Source organism: Muntiacus reevesi, chromosome 12, assembly GCF_963930625.1.
Source record: "Muntiacus reevesi chromosome 12, mMunRee1.1, whole genome shotgun sequence".
Taxonomy (NCBI): Eukaryota; Metazoa; Chordata; class Mammalia; order Artiodactyla; family Cervidae; genus Muntiacus; species Muntiacus reevesi.
The window spans coordinates 62,570,673-62,585,156 of record NC_089260.1 but is presented as its reverse complement, the minus strand read 5'-3'; the positions used below and the strand labels follow the sequence as shown (position 1 = coordinate 62,585,156).

Below are 14,484 nucleotides of genomic sequence, written 5' to 3'. Positions count from 1 at the left end.
AGTGAGCAAAAGCCAGGCATTAAGTTGACATTCCTCTAAGGCACTAGGCGAAAAAGCCCCTGGAAACAACAAAGAATTCTGAAGAGGAGTTTAGAAGAACGACAGGAAGGAGACCTAAGAGACAAGAATAGCATCTATGGAAAAAGTGTTCATAAAATGAACGGTTTACCTAAGAAAAGGCTGAGCTGACTCTTGTTTACCTTCACCTTCACCCAGCAAACTCCAGTGTGTTTCTGAAAGTTCCAGCTCAGATTGGGGATCGCCTTTTTCAGGAAGTCTTTCCAGCCTTCTCTCTCCTTCTCCTCACATCTGGGTTTGTTTGTTTTTTTTTTTTTTTTTTGGAAGGACAATGTAAAGCAAAAGATTTTAAATTGTTTTAAATAGGGGAACTGAGGAAAATAATAATTAACATTTAACAAGTGCTTACCATGTGCCAAGCACTGATGTCATTGTTTTAATTAACCTTCCCAAGAACTCAGTGAGGTGTGTACTCTTTTTATTTGTGTTTTAAAGAAAAGGATATTGAAATTATCACACAGAGAGGAAGTGGTGGAGCCAGGATTTGCATGAATGTCAGCTGGCTCCTTCGTCTACATTTTCACTTGTGCTGGGTCTTAGTTGTGGCACATGGGTTCTTTTAGTTGCTGGTAAAAGGCTGTAAGATCTAGTTCCCTGACCAGGGATCAAACCTGAGCCCCTGCATTGGGAGTGCAGAGTCTTAGCCACTGGACCACCAGGGAAGTCCCTGCATCTACATTTTTAACCATTCTCCCCATACTGCTTCCAAGAACAATTTGACCACACTGCTTTTCAGAAGGCTCCAAAATGATGCAGTACACCCCATGAGTATGCCAGATGGTCCCAGTGGGAGAGAAGGAGAAATACTAAACTTTTCAAATTTCAAATTTTTTTGTATCTCATATCTTTAATTTCTATATCTGCATATATTTAATAAAGTACAAAATACATTAGTACTATAACTCTTTTCCAAAATTTGTAAATAAAATATGTAGGTACAAAGTTTGGAGCTCTCAAGATTAGAGTTGCTGGCTTAAAAGCCTGGTGCCGGTGAACACTTAGTCTGAATGTACGTGTGTTACCAGGTCTCTGCAGGGGTGTGTTCATGGGAAAACAGACGGGAGGGATTGCTTCAGTTCCTTTGTGTGGCTGTAGTGAGGGCTCTGTGAACATACTCCCCGCTTTCCTCCTGTGCAGTGGATGCTTCTTACCCACCTGGCCAGTCCATCCACCTGTAGGCTTTAGGATGACCTATCACAGCCCAGGGAGAAGGCTGAAGGACATTGCTATCCTGCATCTCCCCCTGCACCCTCCTCGCCTTGAAACTCAACTCAGGCATCACCTCCTCTACCTTCCCCAACACACTCCCTCCCTCAGCCACACCCTCACGTCAGGAGGGGCTCTTGCTTCTTCTAGGGGGCCCTTAAAGTTGCTGTTCATTTTTCACATGTGGCACATGCCACCAAGTACAGAGATCCACCTGGCCGGACAGTGACCCCTTGAAGAGCAGGGGTCCACATTTTCTTTCTGTCCTGACCCTCAGCACAGTGCCTGGGCAAGATGGTGCACAGCAAATAACTTTGTGGAGAAATGACTTTTCAGCGACTTCTCTGGCAAAAAACTTCGTGGAGAAATGACTTTTCAGCGACTCAGTGGGTTGTATTTTGCACTTCCACTGCAGCGGGTACAAGTTCGATCCCTGGTCAGGGAACTAAGGTCCTGCATGCCGTGCAGTGTGGCCAAAATAATAAGAGAGAAATGACTATTTCAGAGTCAGGATGTTCTGCTTTAGATGAGCAGACGTGTAGCCACCTTGCCAGCTGAATTAAGGTGGGCACACAAGACTCACTCTAAGCAGAGCAGAAGCTAGTGAGCTTCCTGTTCTCAGAAGCAGATTTACTGTGACATTAATGAAGCTAAAAGCTCAGGTTCCTTCACTTGCACAGGCCCCTTCCAAAGGCCTCGCATGGGACCCTTCACCACTGTTTCACAAGGTCATGTGTTTGGGTAAAATTTGCACAAGTAAAGATGCCTTCACCACGAATGGTTAAGATCCCTGTGTTACTCCATGCCACTTTCCTCCTGGCCCACTTCCCTTCTTGAAGAGTGACCTTCAAGTGGCTGCAGGCAGTCTGGGGACCGAGCAGGTTAAGATGAGAATACATTTAATTGGGGGTTAGTGGGATATACTTATGTACTACAATCCACTTCCGTGTGTGGTTAAGTTCTAGCTAGCTGTTCAGGTTTGAGAAGTATACTCCCACGGCTGACTGCTGACTCATGGGCATCTTGACACAAAAATGCAGGCCAGCTGTCACACGATGACATGAATGTGTTCTCTGGTGCTGAGCACTGGAAGGACACTGTTCGTGGAGGAGAAGCCAGGTTTCAAAAGTAAGACATCAGTAGCTAGAGAACAGAAAGTTCTTTTAATCTTCAGATAGGTATAATTTTATTTTTTTATTTAAAAAATATTTATTTATTTGACTGTGCCAGGTCTTAGTTGGGGCACACAGGATCTTCAGTTATGGCATGTGGGACCTAGTTCCCTGACCAGGGCTAGAACCCAGGCCCCCTATATTGGGAGCACAGTGTCTTAGTCACTGGACCACCAGGGAAGTCCCCAGACAAGTACAATTTTAAACAGAAGATTCAGTTCTTGATAATGTCTGGTTAAAATGGAAGTTGTCTCCTGCTAGGAATATACTCAACAATGTAGCACATATAATCATAAATACCCTAGACATTAAAAAAAAGTCTAAAGTAAAGTATCTAATGAAAAATCACATTCGATACAAGTTTGACTCACTAAGACACACTCTTCTCACTCACTAAAAGCACACAGCACTCATTAAACTGCTAGAATGGAAGAACAAGCACAAAAGCCCCAAGTTGCTGGTCTATGCTCCAGCCTTCCTGTCTCAATCATGCCAAATTCACTCTCCAAACTCAGGAATCTCCCAGTTTTCAGGTTTACCTCTCATTTTGGCAGAACAGCATAAAGAAATATCCCACAAGAAGAAACTTGCTCTAGGACAGGAACATCGATCGCTCTTAAGTCACGAGAAGGGAAGGAATGAAAGGGCAACCTGGTTATCAGACGTCAGCAGCACATCCAGTGCATGAAGGAGGCAGGCAGAGACACACATCAGATGGTTAGGGCTCACCTTAGCCCTCCTCTGAAGAATCTCCTGTCATTCAACCCATTTGTCTTAAGAAGTCTAATAGAAAAAAAAAAAAAGTCTAATAGGTAATCTCTCTGACAATGTGTTCAACTCTTTGCAGCCCCATGGACTATACAGTCCATGGAATTTTCTAGGCCGGAATACTGGAGTGGGTAGCCTCTCCCTTCTCCAGGGGATCTTCCCAACCCAGGGATCGAACCCAGGTCTCCCGTATTGTGGGCAGTTTCTTTACCAGCTGAGCCACCAGGGAAGCCCCTCTCTGACAATGTGATTGGATCCTTTATCAAGAAATTTTTAGGACTTCCCTGGTGGCCCAGTGGTTGAGAGTCTGCCTTGTAGTTCAAGGGGCTCGGGTTCAATCCCTGGTCAGGGAACTAGGATCCCATATACCATGGGGCAGCTAAGCCCTTGGGCCACAACTACAGAAGCTGAAACTAGAGAGTCTAATCGGGAAAGATCCAATGTGATACAACAAAGGTCCTACGTGACCCAGCGCAGCTAAATTAATTAATTTTTTCAAAAAGAAAAATTTAAACCAAGTGGTTGCTGGCCAAGGATTTTCCAAAAGTTTACATTTCTTGTGTAAGCCAAAGTAAGAAAAGAAAAATCCAGCATTACCCTTCCCTGTGCCAACTACATCAGTGCAGGAGAGAAAATTAAATAGGAAAGTCTCCCTGTCTTGGCCATGAATGGCCCCTGATACTTATCCACTATGTTTAGAACAAGCAGGAGCTGCTTTATTTTCTGTAATTCAACTTAATTTCTATCCTCAAGGTTCCCTTTCTCCCTAGTGATAGAATCTTCCCATTGAGGACTGGGCTATAGTTTTGCACCTGGAATTTTGACATAATTTCAAAATTATGATGATGCTGAAGTATGGGGTTAAGAAGGTCCTGGTCAGCTGTGACTACAACTGTCTGCATCTGTGTGGCCTTTTGGGTCTCCCCACACTTGGTGGGTCAGGGTACTTTGGGGAGCCTCCCTGTCTTTTTGTTTGCCCAGACAAACCCACTCTGGGGTGTGGGGGCTGTTTCTCTCTTTAGCTTGGCCCCTTAGCACCTTTCTCCTCTTTCAGTTCCCCCATCCTAAATATTTTCAGATTTTCCCTTTTAAAATTTTGATCCCAGGCTTCTCACTAATGGAAGAAAATTTCACATATTGAGTTATGAGGAATTTTACAAGGAATGCATTGATAAAACCTTACATCCACACATATATGTTTCGCTAAGTTTCAACAAAGATGCCAAGGAGACACAAAGGGAAAAAGACACTCTTTTCAATAAATGGTTTTGGGAAAACTGAATATCCATGTGCAAGAGAATAAATTTGGATCCTTATCTTACACATATTCAAACATCACCTCAAAATTATTAAAGGCTTAAATGTAAGACCTAAGGACATAAATTTCCTTTTATGGAATTTGATTCCAGGGCTTCCCTGGTGGCTCAGCTAGTACAGAATCTGCCTTTACTGGGTTCGATCCCTGGGTTGGGAATATCCTCTAGAGAAAGGAACGGCTTACCCACTCCAGTGTTCTGGCCTGGATAATTCCATGAGCTGTATAGTCCATGGGATCGCAAAAAGTCAGACATGACTGAGCGACTTTCACTTCACATAAATTTAAGTCCTGAAACCATAAAATTCCCAGGAGAAAGTTCCTTGACGTTCGTTCTTCATAATGATTTCTTTGGGCATGACAGTAAAGTCTCAGGCATGGGAATTCCCTGGTGGTCCAGTGGTTAGGACTCTGCACTTCAACTGCAGGGTACCTGGGTGTGATCCCTGGTCCAGGAACTAAGATCCCTCCAGCCTAAAGACATGGTCAAAAATAAAAATAAAATAAATAAAAGCAAAGACAACAAAAGCAAAATTAAACCAGTGAGACTACATAAAACTGTAACTGATCAGGATCCTATGGGACCTTCCCAGGACAGACTGCCGCTTCTGCCCCCATCCTATGTCCTCTGCCTGCCTCTTGTCTGGACAAAATACTTTAGGCAAAGTATAAATTTAATCAGAAAAATAAGAAAGTGCAGAAACAAATGAAAATAGTCTAACAAGCCAAAATAATAATAGTTTAGCTCTTAAACAAAGTCAAGGACCTTTAGTTTCTCCTCATACATGAATTCTATTCTGACCCATACCCTTTGAGCTGCTTTGCAGGTACTGAAACCCCCAGAGCAAGAAGTTAACTGTATGCTGACCACAAGCATGTAGACCCCAAACTGGTTAAAACCAGGGCCAGCTAACCAGAGACTTGTGACTCAGATAATGTTCCAACCACAACTGAGAGGTGACAGCTACTTAGAACCATGTGATGGAAATAATCATCTATGAAAACAGAATATTACCCCCTCCCCAGCATATAGCCCTTTCCTCTTTTCCCTATCTAATCTCCAAACAAAACCTGGGGATTTGAGAGAATCAATTACAGGGACACGAATCCACCTTCACCCAGGACTGCCAGCTTCCTCAATAAAGCTAGCTTTCTTTTTACCCAGCCCTTGTCTCTCATTATTAGGCTCTTGAGCGATAAGCCCTTGAACCTGAGTTCAGTAACAAAGCTAAAAATCTTCTGCACCCAAAAGGAAACCATCAACAAAATGAAAAGGCAGTCTATGGAATGTACATAATACATAACCCTTATATATTGGGTTAATATCCAGAATATATAAGGAGCTCTTATAACTCAATAGCAAAACAAAACACCAAATATCCAAATTAAATAATGGACAAAGGAGATGAAGAGACATTTTACCATAGAAGACATCCAAATGGTCAATAGGAACAAGAAAAGGTGCTCAGCATCACGAATCATCAGAGAAATGCAAATCAAAACCACAATGAGATGCCACCTCACACCTGTTAGGATGTCTATTATGAAAAAGACAAGAGATAACAAACACTGACAAAGGTGTGGTGAAAAGGAAAACCTCATACAGGTTTAGTGGGAATGTAAACTGGTACATCTAAAGTGGGCCTTAGGAAGCATCACTATGAACAAAGCTAGGAGATGATGGGATGCCAGCTGAGCTATTCAAAATCCTAAAAGATGATGCTGTGAAAGTGCTGCACTCAATATGCCAGGAAATTTGGAAAACTCAGCAGTGGCCACAGGGCTGGAAAAGATCAGTTTTCATTCCAGTCTCAAAGAAAGGCAATGCCAAAGAGTGTTCAAACTACCACGCAATTGCACTCATCTGAACTGAACTGAAACTGATACAATCACTATACAGTATGATGTTTCCTCAAGAAATTAAAAATAGAATTACCATATAATCCAGCAATCCCACTTCTGGGTACATATTCAAAGGAAATGAAATTACTATCGGAAAGAGATATCTGAACCCTTATGTTCACTGCAGCTTTATTCACAATAGCCAAGATATGGAGAGAATCCAACTGCCCGTTGGTGGATGAATGGATAAAGAAAATGTGATACACACACACACACACACACACACACACACACACACACACACACACACACACAGAGGAATATTATTCAGCCATAGAAAAGAAAGACATCTTGCTGTTTTTTCAATATAAATGAAGTTGGACGCCATTATGCTAAGGTAAATAAGGCAGACAGAGAAAGGCAAATACTATATGATCTTACTTATATGTGAAGTCCAAACAAAGAATGAAGGGGAATTCACAGAAACAGAACAGAATGGTGGTCCCAAGGGGGTGGGAGGTGGGGGAAGTGGGGAGATGATAAAGATCAAGGTGTATAAAGTTTCAGTTATAAGATGATTAAGTTCTGAGGTCCTAATGTCATCTAACAGAGGAGATCTTATGTGTTCTCACCAAAAGAAAAAAAAAAAGATGTATGAGGTGATGGCTTTTAATTAATTTGATTGTGGGAATCCTTTCACAATGTAGACGTATATCAGGTCATTATTTTGTACAACTTTAAATATATTACAATTTTGTGTGTGCATGTGCTCAGTTGTGTCCAACTCTTTGGGATCCCATGGACTGTAGCCTACCAGGCTCCTCGGTCCATGGGATTTTCCAGGCAAGAATACTGGAGTTGGTTGCCATTTCCTACTCTGGAGGATCTTCCCCATCCAGGGATTGAACCTGTGTCTCTTGAGTCTCCTACATTGGCAGATGGATTCTTTACCATGGAGCCATCTGGGAAGCTCATTACAATTTTACTTATTGTTATTTTATACCTCAATGAAACTGAAAAAAATTCCTTAAACCCTCCAACCTTCCGTAATAGTTTAAACAGTTAATGAAATAATGGTTCAGCAAGGAACTGCAAAATGTTAACCCTTTATTTTAATGAAACCCTCAAGAGGCCTCTCTCAGATCCCCATCTACTTAACATGTGCAAAGTGATATATTGTCCTAACCCTTATAGGAACACTTACGTCAACTGCTGAGTCCCAGAGACATTCTAAACTCTTAGAGTTCCCCCTAGTCTCTCCAGGGAGGAGGGGAACTACCTAGGAAACTCTAGCCAGTTAGGTCACAGTCATTTACAAACAGACCTGGCAGAAAAAGGAGCAGTTCTGGATTTCACCTTACTTTTCTTATGAAATAAATACGTGTTATCCTATTCCTCCCCCACCCTTTTTTGTTGCTTTTCATATTTCCAAGATGTTTGATCATAACTGTTATTAGTTACATGATCGCATCCAATTTTTTTTTTTTTTTTAGTTCTCCAGGTTATAATTAAGGTCTATTTGTTATGCATGCCTCGCTACAGCTTGTGTGGCTTTATGACTCCTTTAAGTTTCCGTGGCAAATACAAATTAAGTTACAAGTCATATGCACTGTTAAATACCTATCAGTAAATAATATTCTTGCCACATTCTGAAGAAGGTTTTCTAGCAAATGAAGTGGGTGGAATAGTGAGTGCCCTCCCCCTCACTTACCTCCACTTGGAATCTCAGGATGTAACCTTATTTGGAAATAGGGTCTTAGCAGATGTGATAATTAAGATGAGGGCATACTGGATTAAGGTGGGTGCTAAATCCAATGACTGCTGTCCTTATAAGAAGAAAAGAGGGGAATTCTCTGGCAGTTCAGTGGTTAAGCTTCTATGCTTCCACTGCAGGGGGCATGGGTTTGATCCCTTGTTGGAGAACTAACCTGATAACCTGGGGCTTCCCTGATAACTCAGTTGGTAAAAAATCCGCCTGCAATGTGGGAGACCTGGGTTCAATCCCTTGGTTGGGAAGATCCTCTGGAGAAGGGAAAGGCTACCAACTTCAGTATTCTGGCCTGGAGAATTCCATGGACTATACAGTCCATGGGGTTGCAAAGAGTCGAACACAGCTGAGCAACTTTTGCTTTCACTGGGGAACTAAGGTTCCACATGTGGCACAGTCAAGAGAAGAAGAAAAGATGATGCACAAAGATACACAGAGAGGAAAGAAGGCTGTGTGCTGATGGAGTCAGACTGCAGTGAAGCAGCTGCAAGCTCATCCATTTGTCTGTGCCTGTACACTACTGTCCTATTCCTGTGCCAACGTGCAGGGGGCCCTGACCTAGGCCTGGGGAACCCACAGTGGGTCAAGGGCGAGCGTCACGAGTATGCAGCCTGTGCAACAGGGCTTGGCCAGGGGCTTAAAAGGATCCTGTCCTTGGTTTAACACTGCTGTTGTTGTCTTAAAATACTTGCTGCTGCTGCGGCTGCTAAGTCACTCTAGTGTCCGACTCTGTGCAACCCCATAGACGGCAGCCCGCCAGGCTCCTCTGTCTCTGGGATTCTCCAGGCAAGAATACTGGAGTGGGTTGCCATTTCCTTCTCCATTAAAATTCTTAATAATATTTTAACAAAGGGACCCCTCATTTTTCATTTAGCACAGAGCTCCACAAATTATGTAGCTCCATCTTCACCAGAATAGATACAGAGTTACTCATGTTACAAAGAGGGTAGAGAAGAGAACCCATAGTCTGAGGGGATGTTTCACTGAGGCAGCGAGGGAGGATGAATTCCTTAAAGGGGGAGTTTTGTTCAGAGTTCCTGTGCTGTGCATAGAGAAGGCACGTGACTGACAGGAGAACTGAAGGGACCTTGTTTGTGCTAGCGCCTGAAGTACCACTGGGGGGTGCTGAGGGAGAGGATGACGGAGCGGCAAGGGTCTGATCCTGAATGGCCTGACAGCAGTTCCAAGTTCTTGACTTTCATTCAGAAGGTGATGGGAACCATGGAAGATGCTGACCCCCATCCAGGACACACCCCTCAAATTTGCTCCTCCAGGATTTCAGCTGATTCATCCTGTGCTCAGAGATCCAGTCCCCACAGACTTGTACATCTTTTCTCACATGTGCACACTGGGGAGGGTCTAGAGAGAATCAATCCTCCTTTTGTGTGTTTACTGCTTCCCCCCTCCCCCCGGGTATTACAAATTACATGAATAACAAATATGTGTTCAGAGCCTGCCAGGATTTACTAGCCTGAAACATGATGGTCCAGGAGGACTTTCTGGTGAAGTTCCCCTGGTTTAGCCCCCCAATGGGTGTCCAGACTGGTCATCTCTATAGCAAGGTTCATGCAACACAGGAGATTTTAGGAACATCAGACTTTGTGGTGTGCTGAATAGGCCCCCAGAGGTACAAGTCCTAATTTCCTGAGCTTGTGAATATGTTACCTTACACAGTAAAAGGAACTTTGTGGCTGTAATTAAGGATTTTGAGATGGGGCAATTTTCCTGGGTTACCTGGGTGGGCCAATGTAATGACAAAGGTCCTTAGAAGAGGGAGTTAGGGGGATCAAGGTACATTGCAGGAGATGGGAAAACAGAAGCAACAGGCTGGAATGATGCGGGGAAGGGGTTGGAATGTAGGTGGCTTCTATAAGCTGGAAAAGGCAAGGAAGTGAAGTCTACAGCCCCATCACCTCGATCTTAGATTCTGACCTTCAGAACCGTAAGAGATAAGTTGTGAGCAACTAAGTTTGTGTTACAGCAGCAACAGGGAACTAATGCAGATCTTTAACAAACATTTTAACTCATTCTTTGTGAAGTTCTATCTTAGCGTATGTTTATAATGTACATAATATAGTGGTATGTTACCAGCACATATATAGCTTAAAAAAAAGCGAAAAAACTTATATTGTGACCTTCAATCTGAATGACAAATGTGTGCATATTTAAAAGTTTTTAGGCCTCTAGGATAAAGTAAGGGTAACAGAAGTCTATAATGTAAATTAATATAATTATGTAAATTAATTATAATTCGTATAAATTTTCAATGTGACTATACACGTACTCAATAATCACAAAAGAAAGAGAATACTGCTGTTAAGCAACTGGTAATATTTTCCATACATTTGGTGGTTGCCTTAACATAGATTAGAAAAGTCAAAGTTTAAAAGCAGGAAATTCTCTGTTCTAGTCTGTTCTCTCGGCTAAAAGGCTGGAGGGCATGTGTCTGGACCTGTCACCCAATGATGCTGTTATTGCCCACCAGTATTGTTCTCAGAGAGTGATTTCCATTACAAATCAGTTTTACTACAATGAGGTATTACCTCACACCAGGCAGAATGGCCATCATCAGAAAGTCTACAAATAATGAATGCTGGAGAGAGTGTGGAGAAAAGGGAACCCTCCTACACTGTTTGTGGGAATGTAAATTGGTGCAACTACCATGCAGAACTCTATGGAGGTTCCATTAAAAACCATATGATCCGGCAATCCCTCTTCTGGGCAAATATCCAGAAAAGACAATAACTCAAACTTGAAAAGATACGGGCACCCCAGTGTTCATAGCAGCACTACTTATAATAGCTAAGACATGAAGCAACTGAAGTGTCCATCAACAGAGGACTGGATAAAGAAGATGTACTATGTATATAATTGGACAGAGAATTGACAAATATATGACAAAGCTTTATAATGTGCAATCTAAAAACTGACACATATGAACTTATTTACAAAACAGAAACAGACTCACAGACATAGAAAACAAACTAGGTTACTAAAGGGGAAGTAGAGGATGAATTAGGAGTTTGGGATTAACAGATATACAATACTATATATAAAATAGATAAACAGTGATGTACTATATGGCACAGGGAACTCTATCAATATCTTGTAATAACCTATAATGCAAAATAATGTGAAAAAATATATAATACATATTATATTATATATCTTTTTCAGAGATATATATATATCTGAATCATTTTACTGTCCACCTGAAACTAAATAACATTGTAAATCAACTATACTTCAATAAAGTTTTTTTATTCAGTTTTCATTCACCCAAGGATGTTAAAATTGTTTTGAAATATTGTTGATACAAACTCATTTTATCAGAGATCATTAAACAGGGTCAAGCATTAGTATTTGGGGGATATATCCTAGAAAAATCTATTACATGTTCAACTGCACAGTGCCTAGTTTGATTTTAAGGAAAATAATTATGCAAATAGTCATATGTTTAGAATTTTTTCTGTGCCATTAAAAATAGTTTTCAGGCTTTTAAAAAAGTAAAGTAGATAGTTGTCCAGATCAGAACTGAAAGATAACACTTTCTAGCAGGAATAAATAAAATGTTCTGAAAGGCGCTGTTCTAATTACTCTGCATCTCTTGACTAATTTAATCCTTAGAGCAACCCTGTACCACTTTTTAAAACATTAACTTATTCACTTATTTATTTTTGGCTGTGCTGGGTCTTTTATTTTTGTTTTGTGCGGGCTTTCTCTAATTGCAATGAGTGGGGGCCACTCTTCCTTGTGGGGCACGGACTTCTCATTGTGGTGGCTTCTCCTGTTGCAGAGCATAGGCCCTAGGCACATGTGCGCATGCGTGCTAGGGCTTCGGTCGTTGCAACCCGTGGGCTTGGTAGTTGCGGCTCCCAGACTCTAGAGCATGGGTTCAGTAGCTGTAGTGCAAGGGCTTAGCTGCCCCTTGGCATGTGGAATCCTACTGGACCAGGGATTGGACCCGTGTCCCCTGCACTGGCAGGTGGATTCTTATCCACTGTGCCACCAGGGAAGTCCTGTACTACCGTTTTTATAGATGAGGAAGTGAAGGCTCTGGAAAGTTAAAGGATGTACCCAAGATCACACAGCAGAAGACAGCTGGAATTTGCACCGTTAGTCTAGTTCTATAGCTTTTGCTCTCAACTATGGCACTACGCTGCATACCCAATTAAGAGAGAAACAGATGAAGATGTATGTTACAGTTTAAATTTGGGGTTTTTCATTGCTTGTTTGTTTGTTCATTTTTTTGGCCATGTGGCATGTGGGATCTTAGTTCCCGGACCAGGGATCAAACTTGCGCTCCCTGCATTAGAAGCACACAGAGTCTTACCCGCTGGACCACCAGGGAAGTCCCTTGAGTTTTATTTTAAAGTATGCTCAGGTTAGAGAAGGTTTTTCTACTTGTGACCTTACATTCAGTGAGTGAACGTCGCTCAGTCGTGTCCAACTCTTTGCAACCCCATGGACTATACAGTCCATGGAATTCTCCAGGCCAGAATACTGGAGTGGGTAGCCTTTTCCTTCTCCAGGGGATCTTCCCAACCCAGTATCGAACCCAGGTCTCCCGCATTGTAGGCTGATTCTTTACCAACTGAGCCACCAGGGAAGCCACAGATTTACGTGATAAACAAATATTGATAGGCAGGCTATCTTTGTGTATGGCCTCTGGGCAAATGGAATAATTGTTCAGGATTTCTGTCCTCCAAACTGGTTCCTTTACAACCAGTTTTGATTCTAAATTTCCTTTGTATAGACTAATATGAAGTGTCATATGATAGAAATACTGCCCTAAGGACTAGAGATTTGGGCTAATCTTCCATTGTCTTCAGTAATAGTTATCATTTGCATTTAAAGCACGAAGTGGTGGTCCCTGGTCACATTTCCCCCCCTGTATAGATTCACTTAAAAGCTAGCCCTGGGGACTTGTGGATGGGGAAGAAATAAATAAATTAATAAAATGAACAAACAAAAAGAGGTAGTACAATTTATTGCTACCAGCTTCCTTTACAGGGTTGCTCTAAGAATTAAATGAGTCAAGAAATGCAGAGTACTTAGAATAGCCCCTTTCAGGACACTATATAAATTTACTTATTCCTGTTATTAGTGTAATCTTTCACCTCTGACCTGGATAACTATCTACCTTTACCTTAACCACTGTTAAGAATCCTTCTGCCAATGCAGGGGACATGAGTTCAATGCCTGGTCCTGGAAGATTCCACATGCCTCAGGGCAACTGAGCTGGCACTCTAGAGCCTGTGCTCTAGAGCCCAGGTTCAGCAAAAAGAGAGGCCACTGTGATGAGAAGCCCGCCCATCACAACTCGAGAGTAACACCCACTTGCTGCAACTAGAGAAAGCCCAGAGGCAGGAAATAAAACCCAGGTTAGCAAAAAAAAAAAAAAAAAAAAAAAAAAAAATTAAATTAATTAATTTAAAAACTAGACTTTTAAGGGAAATAAGTGAATGAAAAGGAGTGGATAAATAGATTCTATTAAATTATTTTTAAGTTAATTTCTTGGGTTCAAAGAGAAGGCTCCAAGGGTTAGAATGGTCCAAAGAAAGAAAGTCAGAAAAATACACAAGGTTGCCTGGGAAATCATCTTCATATTGGAGTGCCAATTTCAGAGGAAATATAAAGAGCTCAGAGTGGTCATGTTAAAAGGTGAAATTCCTGGCCAGGGTTTCTTTCTTTCTTTCATATTTATTTATTTGGCTGTGCAGGGTCTTAGTTGCAGCATGCAAGATCTTTTAGTTGCAGTATGTGGGATCTAGTTTCCTGTCCAGGGATCGAACCCAAGCCCCCTGCATTGGGAGCATGGAGTCCTCGCCACTGAATCACCAGGGAAGTCCCCTGGCCGTGGTTCTAAAACCAAGTTCGTTACAGAAATTAACATAGACACCAAATTTGATCAGAGTACATTTTTTTCGCACGAATGTCTAATCAATGCATTTTTCTGCTTAGTATTCTGTAATGACTGCCCATTCATTTTAGAATACATTTAAAACTCCTTGGCACTGTCTCTTAGGCTTTTTGTGCCATGGGCCTTATCTGTCTCTTACGGAATATCAGGCCTATCTCCTGAAGCACACAGTGCTCCAGCCCTGGGGGATGACTTCAGCCTCTTTCCCGCTTTCAGGGACAACACACACAGCTGTGCTTACGTCGTGCTGTGAAATGGCTGCAATGCCAGCACTTTCTCAGATATCTGCCCTGGCTGCCTCCCTTTCACTCTGGTTCAGTTCAGCTCAAGTTGAGCTCAGTACTTGCTCCTTTAGGGTCCATGGTGCAGCTAGCCCATAACTCTCCCATAGCACTCACCCCATTTGTTTTCC

The 14,484-nt window shown here is 42.0% G+C and overlaps 1 non-coding gene across 1 annotated transcript; it reads right to left on the bottom strand.

Annotated features, from left to right (window-relative positions):
• Positions 1 to 668: 668 nt before the first annotated feature.
• TRNAG-CCC (transfer RNA glycine (anticodon CCC)) lies at positions 669 to 740 on the bottom strand. Its single transcript has one exon. It is a non-coding gene; the product is annotated as a tRNA-Gly (tRNA).
• Between the last annotated feature and the right edge of the window lie 13,744 nt (positions 741 to 14,484).